This window comes from Lacerta agilis, chromosome 4 (assembly GCF_009819535.1).
Source record: "Lacerta agilis isolate rLacAgi1 chromosome 4, rLacAgi1.pri, whole genome shotgun sequence".
Taxonomy (NCBI): Eukaryota; Metazoa; Chordata; class Lepidosauria; order Squamata; family Lacertidae; genus Lacerta; species Lacerta agilis.
The window spans coordinates 3,672,875-3,688,860 of NC_046315.1; the positions used below are offsets into that span (position 1 = coordinate 3,672,875).

General features: G+C 49.0%; 1 pseudogene; it reads left to right on the forward strand.

Annotated features, from left to right (window-relative positions):
- Window positions 1-239: 239 nt before the first annotated feature.
- LOC117045030 lies at window positions 240-643 on the forward strand (annotated as a pseudogene).
- Window positions 644-15,986: the final 15,343 nt, after the last annotated feature.

Genomic DNA, 15,986 nt, shown 5'->3' on the forward strand with positions numbered 1-15,986 from the left:
GGAATGTAAGACACTGCTAAGTTATGGGACTTGTTAACTCAAGTTGGAATAGGATATAATAAACAATATATCCTCTCCTGCATCCCTAAACATTCCCACAGAATGGCCATCTCTCTTGGATCCTTTAGTTGACGTCCCTTCCAACTCTATGGTCTCTCTCTGAAACCCCTGTCAGCACTAAACCTCTTGATATTGTTATAAGAATTCTAAGGTCTCAAATATAAATCAAATTTTCCTAAATGTGCAAGGCAAACACATGCATAAATATATATAAACCATGCGTCTGGCGCCTGAGCCGAACGGAACGAGTCGCCACGTCTCACACAATTTTGCTTGTTCAACCTACCAAATGACCAGAAGGCAGGACTTATGCTGGTTATGAATCTGTGAATGAATGCATGGATGGAAGCTAGTCCGCAAAATGTATGAAGAGCATCTGAAGGGAATGAATCCTAACAGCCCTTCAATTGCATACGATATTAGCCAGTTATTTGATTTCATTGATGACTTGGCTGACCTCAGCTGCCTTGTTTATCGTGCTGATACTCAGACACACCAGCCATACAATAAAGACTGGATAAAGGAGAAGATCTATGTCCTTCTCCGCAGACAAGCCCAACGAGCATTAGCACCTAAACATTAGGAAGAACTTCCTGACAGTAAGAGCTGTTGGACAGTGGAATTTGCTGCCAAGGAGTGTGGTGGAGTCTCCTTCTTTGGAGGTCTTGAAGCGGAGGCTTGACAGCCATCTGTCAGGAATGCTTTGATGGTGTTTCCTGCTTGGCAGGGGGTTGGACTGGATGGCCCTTGGGGTCTCTTCCAACTCTAGGATTCTAGGATTCTAAGCAAGCAAATAGACACCATGGTTAAGGGGGTTTTGAGGGAAGGGTTTTGACAACAGGTGTGTACAGTGTTCGGTAGTGAAAGTTTTGTATTGTAGACCTCCTGTTCATTCTTGTTAGCCTGTATCTGAGACAAAATCTAAACAAAATAAAAAATAAAAAATTCCTTCCAGTAGCACCTTAGAGACCAACTAAGTTTGTTCTTGGTATGAGCTTTCGTGTGCATGCACACTTCTTCAGATATCAGGTATCTGATATTCAGGTATCTGAAGAAGTGTGCATGCACACGAAAGCTCATACCAAGAACAAACTTAGTTGGTCTCTAAGGTGCTACTGGAAGGAATTTTTTATTATGTTTTGACTATGGCAGACCAACACGGCTACCTACCTGTAACTGAGACAAAATCTGTTAGAATTCCAAGGGACTTTCTCAGTTTAAAACACAAAAAAGACAGGATATGCCTTCCGCACAGAGGCGTCAAGGCAAATCTAAAAAAATATACCATAGACACCAACAATTGGGAAAAACTTGCCTAGGAGCGCTCCAATTGGAGAACAGCCTTTAACCAAAGGTGTCATGGGCTTTGAAGACATTCGAACTCAGGACGCAAGGGAGAAACACGCTAAGAGGAAGGCATGCTTGGCAAACCCTCACCATTATCAACTCCCACCCGAAACGAATCTCCCCACTGTGGAAGGACGTGTGGATCCAGAATTGGCCTCCACAGTCACTTACGGACTCGTTAAAACCGTGATCGCCAAAGGAGAAAAAGAAGATCTTGCGAGGTGTAAATACCCCCTCCTCACCAGCCCAAACAGGAAGACATACTTATTAATCGAAACAAAATAGAAAATTCTTTCCAGTAGCACCTTAGAGACCAACTGAGTTTGTTCAATCTCCCAGGACATTCTATAAAAGATCTCAAAGTAGCTGTCTTAATACAAAGAAATTTCAGAAATAGACTGGAAAGAGAAGTGGCTGAATTGCAACTAAACACCAAACTTAGAACCATGGAGAAACCTGGTCTGAACAAAGACATTGGATTCTTATCTCATTATACATAACAAAGCTATCTTTAGCCATCTCACCCCTTGCCTTTCCCTGCAAGACTAATTGCAGCCGTTAAGAGTCGTCAACAGGTTTTCCACACCTATCAGCCGATCACCCATTCCCACCACCCTTCTGAGTAATACCCCTCCCCGCTCCCTCACTATATTTAAGGGTCTGGTGACTTCTGTTTCAGTGTATCTGAAGAAGTGTGCATGCACGCGAAAGCTCATACCAGGAACAAACTCAGTTGGTCTCTAAGGTGCTACTGGAAAGAATTTTCTATTTTGTTTCGACTATGGCAGACCAACACGGCTACCCACCTGTAACTATACTTATTAATGTGTATGCACAGGCACATGATCCTCATTCATGGCAGCTTGTAGCAGGAAGAAGGAAACAAAGCGACTGGTGGCGGCACCTAGATCCAGCAGATTTATTGCATCTTTTGTGAACTATAGGAGTGCAGTTTATCCTCCGCTGACAGAGAGATTATCCACACACACAGAGGCGGGTGCAAATAGGACAGCGGGAGCCCAGGGCTCGCCACACGCGAGCGGAGACCCAGTTCCTAATCTCAGTAGCAGGAGCGATTGCCTGGGATGTTAATGGTCATTCAGCTAGTGCAGGTATGTCCAACAGGTAGATCGTGATCTACCGGTAGATCACTGGACGTCTGCAGTAGTAGATCACTGGTAGATCATTAGCTCCCGCCAAAGAAGCTGAACAATTGTGGCTCCCCTTAAAAAAAAACCCCAACACTTTACCTCCTCCCTGAAAAAGCTCAACAACTTTGCCCTGAACCCCCCCAAAGGGGGTAGATCACTGCCAGTTTTTAACTCTGTGAGGAGATCCCAGTCTCTTGGGAGTTGGCCACCCCTGAGCTAGTGCAAATGACAATGTATGCCTCTCTTTTTTTACTTCTTGGCTTTTGTGAATCACTTTCCGTGAATCATCCACAGCGACTTCCCAAAACAATATAGACAGCAGAATCATATAATTGTAGAGCTGGGCCCCAAGGGTCATCTAGCCCAACCCCGTGCAATCGCAGCTGAGGAACCCCTGACAGGTGACCATCCAACCTCTGCTTAAAAACCTCCAAGGAAGGAGAGCCCAACACCTTCACTTCTAACTGTGCAAAGTTCATATTAATTTCTGCAATGTGTGTGGCCAGGGGCGTTTCTAAGATGCTTGGCTGCCCGGGGCGGGAAGCCAAGAGGCACCCCTGGGGGTGGAGCATCGCGGTGTGTGCGTGTGTCATGTCGAGGATGCCGGGCAGCAGCTTCGGGAGTCTCTGCAGCCCACAGAGACTCCCGAAGCCGCTGCCCGGGCTCCCTCGGCAGAGCGCAAGTCGGGGCAGGGAGACGGGCAGGTCAGCGAGGAGGGGTGTCACGTTCCCCCTCGCTGGCTGCTCCTGCGGCTCTGCCCCAGCAGCAGTGGTGGAAGAAGGCTCCGCGGCACCCAGGGTGGCAAAGGAAACACCCCAGGGACGGGGCGCCGTGACGTCACATTGTGACATCACGACGCCCCGCCCCCGGGGCGTTTCCGGGAGTGCCGCCGCCGCTTCTGCAGCCCCCTTTTAAGCCGAAGAGCCCGCTTTTAAGCTCTGCAGCTCAAAAGGAGGCCGTGGAAGCGGCGGTCCTACGACGGAGTGCGCCTGCGCGAAATGTCGCGCAGGCGCACTCCGCCGTCGGGCCGTGCGCTGCCGCTCCCAGGGTGACGGAGGGAGGGGCAGTGCGTGGGAATGGTGGGAGGGGGCTGCTGCTTGTCACCCCCATGCGGTGCCGTTCGCTCCGTTGCCCCGGGAGCAGCAGCACCGCACACACCGTGCGCTGCTGCTCCTGGGGGGGGGCGGAGCGAGTGGCGGCACGTGGGGGTGACAAACGGCGGCACCTCCCGCCACTCCCCATGCATGGCTGGTCACCCCGGGAGCAGCAGCGCTGCACGGATGGGGTGCTCCCTCGGCCGTGCACTGTTGCTCCCGGGGCGACGGAGCGAGCGGCGGCGCATGGGGGTGACAAGCGGCAGCCCCTCCCTAGCGACGCCCCTGTCAGTGCCGAAAATAGCCTTTAAAAAAAGCCCAGGGCACTGCCCGGGGTGGGCCACCCCCACCCCCCCTTGCTACGCCCCTGTGTGTGACCCTCCTGCCTTGCATGGGGCCTTCCCAAAGGGTGTTTGGTCAGGACAGAGGCTTCTCCATAGCCTAGGACTTAGTGTGGGATCATCGCTTAAGCACAGAAGTGTCCTTTTTGGCAGCAGGTTTGCTGATTGGCAGGTAGTAACGTGGCTTGGCTTCTCCTGGGGAGAAACAGATGCAAACACAGCCCCTTCCCATTTTCTTTGGGCTCAGACTGCAAAGTTAAATAAACAGCTGGCCTGGTTGAGCATCCATGCCTCCCGCATTGATCCTCGGACAAATCAATTCACCGCAGTGTGACTTTCCAGCGCTAATTGCTGTAGAGATTTCCAATTGGAGCGAAACACAAAATGGGCTTAGCCCAGAGTGGATGTTCTTCCTGGCCCATCACATCCAGGAGAAGGCAGGGAGCGCGGCAAGAAGGCTGTGGATGAAAGCAGCTTCCAGGAAATTAATTCAGCAAAAACTACTATGCCATCAAGAAAGCAATTATGGACTTGCTGACAGCACAAAGATGGTTTGATTGAGGACGCATTTATCCCCTACTTGCAGAACACCTGGGCCAAAAGGAAACAATTGAGTATCACTCAACTGTAGAGTTGGGGGGGGGACACGACGGACCCGAATGGGCATGGAGTTCATGCCTGGAAAGCATGGAGCGAAGGTAAGACCAGAATCTCCCTTCCTGTCACTTGAATTCTTTCATCTGGGTCCTGCTCTCTGGAGTAGCAGAAAACAAGCTTGCGGAGAACTGAAGGTGGCTATCAGATTCATTGAGGGCTTCATCTAGACTGGAGTTGGCACTAGAATCTGGTGTGTGAGCTCAGTCCAAAGGGAAATGCGAAGGAATTATGATGAAGGGAGAATAGATACAATTATCCAGAAGAGGGCATCCAAAATGGTCCAAGGCCTGGAAACGATGCCTTATGAGGAACGGCTTAGGGAGCTGGGTATGTTTAGCCTGGAGAAGAGAAGGTTAAGGGGGGATATGATAGCCATGTTCAAATATATAAAAAGATGTCATATGGAGGAGGGAGAAAGGTTGTTTTCTGCTGCTCCAGAGAAGCGGACACGGGGCAATGGATTCAAACTACAAGAAAGAAGATTCCACCTAAACATTAGGAAGAACTTCCTGACAGTGAGAGCTGTTGGACAGTGGAATTTGCTGCCAAGGAGTGTGGTGGAGTCTCCTTCTTTGGAGGTCTTTAAGCAGAGGCTTGACAGCCATCCGTCAGGAATGCTTTGATGGTGTTTCCTGCTTGGCAGGGGGTTGGACTGGATGGCCCTTGGGGTCTCTTCCAACTCTAGGGTTCTATGATTCTAACCCACATCTATAGAGGATGAGGAAGGCTTCAGAACCAAACAAATAGTAACAGTGGACAACGTGAACCGCTGTAAAGACTCTGTTTCGAAATGTCTTGAATGTGGGATGTGAAACACGAGAGCAGTCAAATACAACATGACTAGAGTGGACATGAAGGTGGTCTCAGTCCTCCAGCCGGAGCTTCCTGTTCTCCTGGGCTGAGACAAAACTCCCTCTGTGTAACTGGAGATGGGTGTGGCCTCACCTGTGCAGGTTTCCTCCGCGAGTCTGACCAGTCCTCTTTTAAAAGCACCCAAGCATCTCTGGGTTATTTGTGGGGCGTGCCTGGTGTTTTTACAGGAGTAGAATACGGTATGTGCTTTTATTTCAAATACATCTCTGGGTTATTTGTGGGGCCTGCCTGGTGTTTTTACAGGAGTACAATGTGTGCTTTTATTTCAAATGCATCTCTGGGTTATTTGTGGGGCATAGGAATTCGTTCATTCCCCCCCCCCAAAAAAAAATATAGTCCGGCCCCCCACAAGGTCTGAGGGACAGTGGACTGCTGAAAAAGTTTGCCAGTGTGGTGTAGTGGTTAAGAGTGGTAGACTTGTAATCTGGTGAACCGGGTTCGCATCCCCTCTCCTCCGCATGCAGCTGCTGGGTGACCTTGGGCTAGTCTCACTTCTCTGAAGTCTCTCAGCCCCACTCACCTCACAGAGTGTTTGTTGTGGGGGAGGAAGGGGGAGGAGAATGTGAGCCGCTTTGAGACTCCTTCGGGTAGTGATATAAAGCTGGATATCAAATCCAAATCCAAAATTCTGTTCTTCATCTTCTTAGCTCTTCCTTCCTTGGCTCAACTAACCAGGCTCTCCATCCCCCCAACCCCCAATGAACCAGCAGCCCTGCCAAGTTCTGCGCACACACCACAATCACTTCTCGTTTTAACATCTCTGATCATAGCAATTGGTGCTTTGACCAGCTGCAGCTGACTCACTCGGTCCAAACATGGAGCCACATCAGCAAACATCCATCAGTCCTCTGGGGCTTCCGGCGTGGGGGTTGGGGTGGGTCGGCTGATGGGCCTGAGAGCATGCGGTGCTGCCTGGCTCTGGCTCTCTCCCTGCGGAGTGCGGGCAACAGTGTCTGACATGAAGGCAATTAGCCGGCACAAAATTTTAAGGGCGAGCTTACATAATCTATTTTTGACGCTGCCACGGTGTCACAACAAGGTGACATTTCCCTGCGAGGAAACAGATTCCTCTAAAAGAAATTGGAGGGTGAATCACTGGAATCTGTAAATGCCCCATCATAGAATCATTGACTCGTCGAGATGGGACCCCCGAGTGTCATCTAGTCTGACCCTCCGCAATGCAGGAATCTCAGCTAAATCATCCATGACAGATAGCCATCCAAGCCCTGCTTTGAAACCTCCAAGGAAGGAATGTTCTCCACCTCCCAAGGGAGACCATTATTCCACTTACTGTCAGAAAGTTCTTCCAGATGTTTAGTTGGAATCTCCTTTCTTGTAACTTGAAGCCACGGGTTCGAGTCCTACCCTCCAGAGCAGGAGAAAACAAGCTTGCGTCCTCTTCATTGTGACAGCCCTTGAGATATCTGAAGATGGCTATCATATCTCCTCTGAAAACGAAATAAAATAAAAAAATTCCTTCCAGTAGCACCTTAGAGACCAACTAAGTTTGTTCTTGGTATGAGCTTTCGTGTGCATGCACACTTCTTCAGATATCTCCTCTCAGTTTCCCAGCCAGATGGGCGGGGTATAAATAATAAATTATTATTATTATTATTATTATTATTATTATTATTATTATTATTATTATTACAGATTTTATTATTTTCTGCATTAAACAACACATAAATCCAACACTTAAACACTTAAACAAAAATAATTAACAAAGAGTAAAACAAGAAGAAAAAAAAACATAAGCACATTAAACAATATAGAAATAACGAAGATAAAACCCATACATACCCAAACCAGAACATATAATTCATTGTTAAATTCTAGTTCCTATCTTCTTTAAAGGGGACTTCCCCCGTGCTCTCAGCTGCATTCAATATCAATATACTTTGGTAACTTTGTAACTAATTTCTTAACATTTACCACTATTCTTAATAATCATAAAGATACTCACTTACCATTTATAAATCATCACTTAAACAATATATCCTTAGATATTTCTAAACATTTTACAGCATTCATAACATTACTTCTTATGTATTATTTTTCTCTAACATCAACTAGCTAAAGCCATATAAACAAACAGATTCTGCTTCAGATATCTAACTTTTCACGATTTTTTAAATAGTCCTTAAATTTCTTCCAATCCTGTTGCACCTTCTCCTCCCTCTGGTCTCGGAGTCTCGCGGTCAGTTCAGCGAGTTCCATAAAGTCCATTAATTTCATCTGCCATTCTTCGGCTGTCGTATTATTATTATTATTATTATTATTATTATTATTATTATTATTCCTTTTTTCCAGGCTAAACATACCCAGCTCCTTCAACCATTCCTCATCAGGCCTAGTTTCCAGACCCTCAATCATCTTGGTCGCCCTCCTGTGTCCACATCCCATCTTGTCAATATCCTTCATAAATTGTGCTGCCCAGAATTGGACACAGTATTCCAGTTGTCGTCTGACCAAGGCAGAATAGAGTGGAACTATGACTTCCCTTGATCTGTACACTAGACTTCCATGGATGCAGCCTAGAATGACATTTGCTTTTTTTGCAGCTGCATCACACTGTTGGCTGATGTTAAGTTTGTGGTGCACTAAGACCCCTGGATCCTTTTCACATGTCCTGCTAGTAAGCCAGATGTTCCCCCATCCTATATTTGTGCAGCTGTAGGAGCGTGTCCACCCCCATCGTTCTGCACGGGCACTGAGGGCCTTCTGGTGGTTCCCTCGCTGTGAGAAGTGAAGCTACAGGGAACCAGGAAGAGGGCCTTCTCGGTGGTGGCGCCTGCCCTGTGGAACGCCCTCCCGTCAGATGTCAAGGAAATAAACAACTGTCTGACTTTTAGAAGACACCTGAAGGCAACCCTGCTTAGGAAAGCTTTTAATGTTTAATAGACTATTGCATTTTAATATTCTGTTGGAAGTTTTTAATGTTTGATGTTTTGTCGTGTTTTTGATATTCTGTTGGGTGCCGCCCAGAGCGGCTGGGGAAACCCAGCCAGATGGGTGGGGTATGAATAGTAAAATTATTATGATAATTATAGCTGGTTCTTCCTCAGTTTAAGGCAGCTCCCTTTGCTCTCATGGAAGCAACAGGCCAGTTCAGAGGTTGACTGAGAGCTCAGAAGGTGTTCAGAAGAGGGCAACCAAAATGAGCAGAGACGGGGCCGGCGCGTCCATTTAGGCGAACTAGGCAATTGCCTAGGGTGCCAAAATGGAGGGGGCGCTGGCCAGGCTTGGGCGGGACGGGCTAGTCAGCCCCGTCTCGTCCATTGGGGCTGGTGGCGTGGCCCCCCCAGGGGCGCCCCCGAGAGCCCACCAGCATACCGGGCGCCCCCTCCCCAACCCGCCCCCACGGGCGGGTGGGCGGGCGGGCGCTCACGCACCGGCGGCACAGCCGCTGCTGCCCATGCTGCTCCCGGGCGGGCTGTGAGCCGGCCGCCTAGCCCCGTCTTCGAGCGCAGTGAGCGGGGGGAGCCGCGCGGCCTTGCCAGCGGCCTCCCCCCGCACCCACGGGTGGCCGGGTGCTTGCGGGGCGGGTGAGCAGCAGCTTCTCTGCTGCAGCGGAGAAACTGCTGCTTGCCTCTCCACCACCCCACCTCCCGCTAAAGCAGGCTTTGGCGGGGGGCGGGGGGGGCACCAGAAGGTGGTTCGCCTTGGGCACAAGAAGCCCTAGTGCCGGTCCTGAGCAGGGGGACAAATCAAGTCCACTGTGAGGAAAGATTGTGTCGGGGACTTTTAAAGTCAGAGAAAAGGCGAGGAAGAGGTGTCGTGAAAAGTGTTGATAAAATCATGCATTGCGAGTGTCGACTGAGGAGTACTGCTGTGCATTGATGGGGTTTTTTTTTAAAAAAAGCAGTTGCTTTGGTGTATCCCAGATCCCCTCCCATCTGGGCTGGCAGAGAGAGCGGGAAGGCGGTGGCAGCAACTACGGGAGAGTAAGACCCAAGGGCAGCACTGCGTTGCAGTTGGACAAGGAAGCGGGTGGCAGAGGATCTCCCCCAACCCACACCCTTCAACACAGCCCCTGGGTCTACCAATCCAGCTCTGAGCCCAGTTGTTGCCTAGAGCGAAAAGTGGGTCACGCCAAAGCTTGAGTTGAAGAGGGCAGGCGGGATCACGTGGGACACTGCCGCCCCCCCCCCGTGGGGGAATCTTGCACTCAGATCAGGCGCCCGCTCTCTGCTGTCTGCGCATATTGCCAGCCTGTGATTTTGCGCCCTGCAAAGTCACATCCCCTCAAGTGCTAATTGGCTGCGGAGGGGGAAGGGAAGCCCAGATCCCAGGGAGAAAACCCATTCAGGAAACCTGCAAGTTCCCTGGGGAGTCAACTGGCCACAGTGTCAGCTGAGAACATAAGAGCCTGCTGGCTTGGACCACTGGACGAACAAGATGCCCCAAAGATGCCACTATTGGGAAACCCACAAGCAGGATTCAAACACAAGAGCAACCCTCCCCTCCTGCAGTTTCCAGTTTCTGGTTTGTTTGTTTATAAAGCAAATCTTTGTTGTTGTTCAGTCGTTCAGTCGTGTCCGACTCTTCGTGACCCCATGGACCAGAGCACGCCAGGCACGCCTATCCTTCACCGCCTCTCGCAGTTTGGCCAAACCCATGCCAGTCGCTTCGAGAACACTGTCCAACCATCTCATCCTCTGTCGTCCCCTTCTCCTTGTGCCCTCCATCTTTCCCAACATCAGGGTCTTTTCTAGGGAGTCTTCTCTTCTCATGAGGTGGCCAAAGTACTGGAGCCTCAACTTCAGGATCTGTCCTTCTAGTGAGCACTCAGGGCTGATTTCTTTGAGAATGGATAGGTTTGATCTTCTTGCAGTCCACGGGACTCTCAAGAGTCTCCTCCAGCACCATAATTCAAAAGCATCAATTCTTCGGCGATCAGCCTTCTTGATGGTCCAGCTCTCAAGTAGATAAACAGGTACCGCTCCGGCGGGAAGGTAAACGGTGTTTCCGTGCGCTGCTCTGGTTCGCCAGAAGCGGCTTTGTCATGCTGGCCACATGACCTGGAAGCTGTCCGCGGACAAACGCCGGCTCCCTCGGCCTATAGTGCGAGATGAGCGCCGCAACCCCAGAGTCAGACACGACTGGACCTGATGGTCAGGGTCCCTTTACCTTTACCTTTACTCCAACTTGAGTTAACAAGTCCCATAACTTAGCAGTGTCTTACATTCCCCTTTTAAATACACACAGCGGATAGCTTGCTCAGGTTCGCTAGAACCTCTGTAATAAATGTCCTGGTATTTTCCCCTTTTAATCCCTCTCAAAATAAGACACTACACAGTCTTCTATAAAAGCATGAAAAGAGTTTACTTACATACACCATCCTGTTCACAATAAGATCCCAGAAGGCAGACTCTTAGCTTAGAAAATAGTATACATGTGGAGACTATCTCCATCATAGCTATCAAGTCTCCCTTTTTTCCGGGAAACTCCCTTATTCCAAGCCGTTTCCCGCTGCTATCCCTTGTTCTTGATATCCCTTAAATTTCCCTTATTTCCGGGAAGGAGAGTTGGAGTCCAGGGACTCCTTGGGTCCCTGCATTTCTCAGCCCTGCCTGCCTGCCTGCCTGCCTACCTCACAGGACTGTTGTGGGGATTAAATGAGGACTAGGACCAGGGAGCTCCTTGGAGAAAAAGGTGGAATATAAATACCTAATAACAAACAGACAGACAGATATATAAAGAAGAAGATAAAATAGACGAATGTTTCTCGGCAACAGGTGCTCCGATTCAGCATTGCTGCCCCTAACTGGAGGCAGAGCAGAGCCAACCTGGCCAGAAGCCATCAGTGGTCCTCTCCTCCTGCATGAATTGGCCTAATCCTTTTCTAAAGCCATCCAAGTTGGTGGCCGTCGCTGCTCCCTGTGGCAGGGAGTTCCACAGGTTAACCGTGTGCTGCGTGAATAAGTGCTTTCTTTTCTCTGCCCTGATTTCTCTTTCCTGGGAGCTCTATCCTGGTGTAAATTAATTTGTAGCCTGGGGGGATTACCGCGCCGTGGACTGTGTCCCCGAGAACCGTAGACGGGGGAGGGTGCTGACCCCTTATTTTCAAATCCTAAACTTGACAGCTATGATCTCCATAGGGGAGAAAGCCCCTTTGTCCTCTCAAGCCAAGAGAGCATCTTGGCCCTAACTAGATGTTGCTCTGTCGAGCAGCCGATCCAAAAGAGGGAGATGGAGTCTGGCCCCTGTGCTTTTGTGTTAACCTGCACAGGTGAGGCCACACCCATCTCCAGTTGCACAGAGGGAGTTTTGTCTCAGCCCAGGAGAACAGGAAGTTCCGGCTGGAGGACTGAGACCACCTTCATGTCCTCTCTAGCCATGTTGTATTTGACTGCTCTCGTGTTTCGCACCCCACATTCAAGACATTTCGAAACAGAGTCTTTACAGCGGTTCATGTTGTCCACTGTTAATATTTGTTTGGTTCCGAAGCCTTCCTCATCCTCCATGGATGTGGGTTGTTTTCTTTTTAAGGAAAGAAAGGACTTGTAGCCGTTGACAGTTGTCTCTAAATAATGAAGCCTGGAGTGACGCCACTGAAGAGACAATGCTGAATGTAAAAGGCGATTTAAGACTTGTGACTTCACCTCATCCTCCCTCCAGGATAACACATTTCCCCCGAACCCCTGACTGATAGAATATAATTGCATTTGCTTTGGTGGCATTTATACTGTTTTTCCTCTCGGATTAGGAACATCCACGTGGGGGATTTGATCTGATTAACAGATAGCCATTTGTCACACAAGCCAAGCAGGGCATTGCAATCTCCCAAATGAAAGGATTTGAGGAAGCAAAAACGCAGAGAATTTTTTGTCAGGATTGTCATATAGGCAGAATGGGTGCAGCTAAATTGATCGGTTACAGTGCAGAGGGAGGGGGGAACCCATACATAAAGATCTACCCCTTTCTTCTCGCTACATCAGCACATGGAACCATCAGAAGCAAAACTGACAGGCAGAAAGCGTTATGAGCAGCCATCCATTCTATATCCTATTTCTAAATTTGTGTGGAAGCTCATCTGTGCGAGAGCTTCTCCCGACTGGAGCAAACGAAGCTCTAAGTGACATGTCAAATATAAGCGGAGAAGGAATAGCCTATGTTTTTATTTGCAGAAAGCAAAAGACATAGAATCATAGAATCCTAGAGTTGGATCCAGAATGCAGCAGTCTGATTGGTCCTAGAACAATAGGATCCAGAATGCAGCAGTCTGATTGGTCCTAGAACAAGAGGATCCAGAATGCAGCAGCCTGATTGGTCTGCAGGAGCCACCCAATCCAGCTCCAGGTGGAAGTGAATCTGCAACCCGATTGGCATACAGGAGTATCCCGGAATTAGCCAATCACGTGGGGCCCATTGTGTAAATAGTGTATATAAAGCAGACGTTTCCGGGGAACTGCATTCCTCGCTACAATGAGCTGAATAAAGAGCATGAAATCCACAATTGACTCTGATTATATTTCAGTCATGGGACCCAGGTGGCGCTGTGGGTTAAACCACAGAGTCTAGGGCTTGCTGATCAGAAGGCCGGCGGTTCGAATCCCTGCCACGGGGTGAGCTTCCGTTGCTTGGTCCCTGCTCCTGCCCACCTAGCAGTTTGAAAGCACGTCAAAGTGCAAGTAGATAAATAGGTACCGCTCCGGCGGGAAGGTAAACGGTGTTTCCGTGTGCTGCTCTGGTTCACCAGAAGCGGCTTTGTCATGCAGGCCACATGACCCGGAAGCTGTCTGCGGACAAACGCCGACTCCCTCGGCCTATAGAGCGAGATGAGCGCCGCAACCACAGAGTCAGACACGACTGTACCTAATGCTCAGGGGCCCCTTTACCTTTACCTTTTATATTTCAGTCACCCAGCAGCTGCATGCAGAGGAGCGGAGACGCGAACCCGGTTCACCAGATTATGAGTCCACCGCTCTTAACCACTACACCACACTGGTGTACCAACTATCCCTGTCTACTAGCAATGCTTCTGAATAGCATCTGCATGAAACCAAAGGAGGGGAGGGGGCCCTTGTTCTTGGATCCTACTTGGGAGTTTCCCATGGGGGCATCTGGTCGGCCACTGTGAGATCAGGATGCTGGACGAGATGGGACATGGGCCTCATCCAGCATCCTCTTCTTAAGTTCTTGACTTGCTTTGATGCCACTAAAGCTTATGGAGAGGAGCCCCTGCAAGGCAGCAGGGGCTGCAAGATTGGGAAAATGAGCAGGGAAAGAGAGGGGTTGCTGCTCTTTTCAGGCCTGAGAGCACATTTGCTGGGGCTGGTGGGAGTTGTAGTCCTTAAAAGCATATGGAGGGCACCAGGTTGGGGAAGAGCGTTCTAGGCAAGACTAAATTTGCTAACTGGGAAAGTGCACAAACCTTTCTGGCAGGCTTTGCTTTATCACCGGTAGTTTGTAGCCGGGGGGGGGGGGAGTCCAGATATAAATCAGTCGAGGTAATTTAAATAAAGCAATTAACATGGAAAACTGCAGTCAGAACAGCAGATCAGGCTTCCAGAAGCACAATAAAATATTCTCCTTACTCAAGGAGGGATGTGAAATTAATCACATTTTGATGAGCTAAAGCATCACTTAACGACATAATACACACTTTTGGGTGCCTGCACACTTAAGTGAAACCAGTTTGGTATTAGCTCTGCTCTCAGGACGTTTCAGAGGATAATTGCATCGAGTTTTGCAGCATTACAAGGTGCTGAATGTATAATCCATGGGGCTTTTCTCTGGACTAGGGACCTAATGAGAGAGAGAGAGAGAGAGAGAGAAAAGAAGAAGAAGAAGAAGAAGAAGAAGAAGAAGAAGAAGAAGAAGAAGAAGAGGAGGAGGAGGAGGAGGAGGAGGAGGAGGAGGAGGTCGAACCCTCTCCACAAAGTGCCCCAAATTGGCTTCTATTCCATCCAGGCTTTTCACTGCCCAGTTCCTGCCATAATGGTAACACTTTGGGTTTTAAAACTGAGTCAGAGGTAGATCTTGGCCCAATGAAATCAAGAGCTCTAGATGGCTTTCCTACAAAACAAAGTAGAGCCATAGTGACATGGTTTTTTTGGGGGGGCATATAGCGTATATATTTTAACAGGGATAAATGTAAAGTACTACACTTGGGCAAAAAAAATGAAAGGCACAAATACAGGATGGGTGACACCTGGCTTGAGAGCAGTACATGTGAAAAGGATCTAGGAGTCTTGGTAGACCATCAACTTGGCACGAGTCAACAGTGTGATGCAGCAGCTAAAAAAGCCAATGCAATTCTGGGCTGCATCAATAGGAGTATAGCGTCTAGATCAAGGGAAGTAATAGTACCACTGTATTCCGCTCTGGTCAGACCTCACCTGGAATACTGTGTCCAGTTCTGGGCACCACAGTTCAAGAAGGATACTGACAAGCTGGAACGTATCCAGAAGAGGGCAACCAAAATGGTCAAAGGCCTGGAAACGATGCCTTAGGAGGAACGGCTTAGGGAGCTGGGTATGTTTAGCCTGGAGAAGAGAAGGTTAAGGGGTGATAGGATAGCCATGTTCAAATATATCAAAGGATGTCATATAGAGGAGGGTGAAAGGTTGTTTTCTGCTGCTCCAGAGAAGCGGACACGGGGCAATGGATTCAAACTACAAGAAAGAAGATTCCACCCAAACATTAGGAAGAACTTCCTGACAGTAAGAGCTGTTCGGCAGTGGAATTTGCTACCAAGGAGTGTGGTGGAGTCTCCTTCTTTGGAGGTCTTGAAGCAGAGGCTTGACAGCCATCTGTCAGGAATGCTTTGATGGTGTTTCCTGCTTGGCAGGGGGTTGGACTGGATGGCCCTTGTGGTCTCTTCCAACTCTAGGATTCTATGATTCTATGATTCTATTATAAATTTGCTCGTGTCCATTTGCTGAAAAACAACACTGCTCAGTGGGGAAATGAACAGAGGAGCATTTGAATTGTGTTATGGCAATGGATTTCTCCTGCAGAGCCGGGACACAAACCAAAGGATTCAAATTGCAAGAAAGGAGATTCAGTCTAAATATTAGGAAGGTAAGTGCCATCTGTTAAACCACAGAGCCTAGGGCTTGCTGATCAGAAGGCTGGCGGTTCGAATCCCTGCGATGGGGTGAGCTTCCGTTGTTCTGTCCCAGCTCCTGCCCACCTAGCAGTTCGAAAGCACATCAAAGTGCAAGTAGATAAATAGGTACCACTCCGGTGGGAAGGTAAACGGCGTTTCCGTGTGCTGCTCTGGTTCGCCAGAAGCGGCTTAGTCATGCTGGCCACATGACCCAGAAGCCGTACGCCGGTTCCCCCGGGCAATAAAGCGAGATGAGCGCCGCAACCCCAGAGTCATCCGTGACTGGACCTAATGGTCAGGGGTCCATTTACCTTTACCTTTAAGTGCCATCTGACAGTGCAATGGACGTCCTTGGAAGGTGGTGGACTCTCCTTGGTTGGTGGTCTTTAAGCAAAGGTTAAAGGGA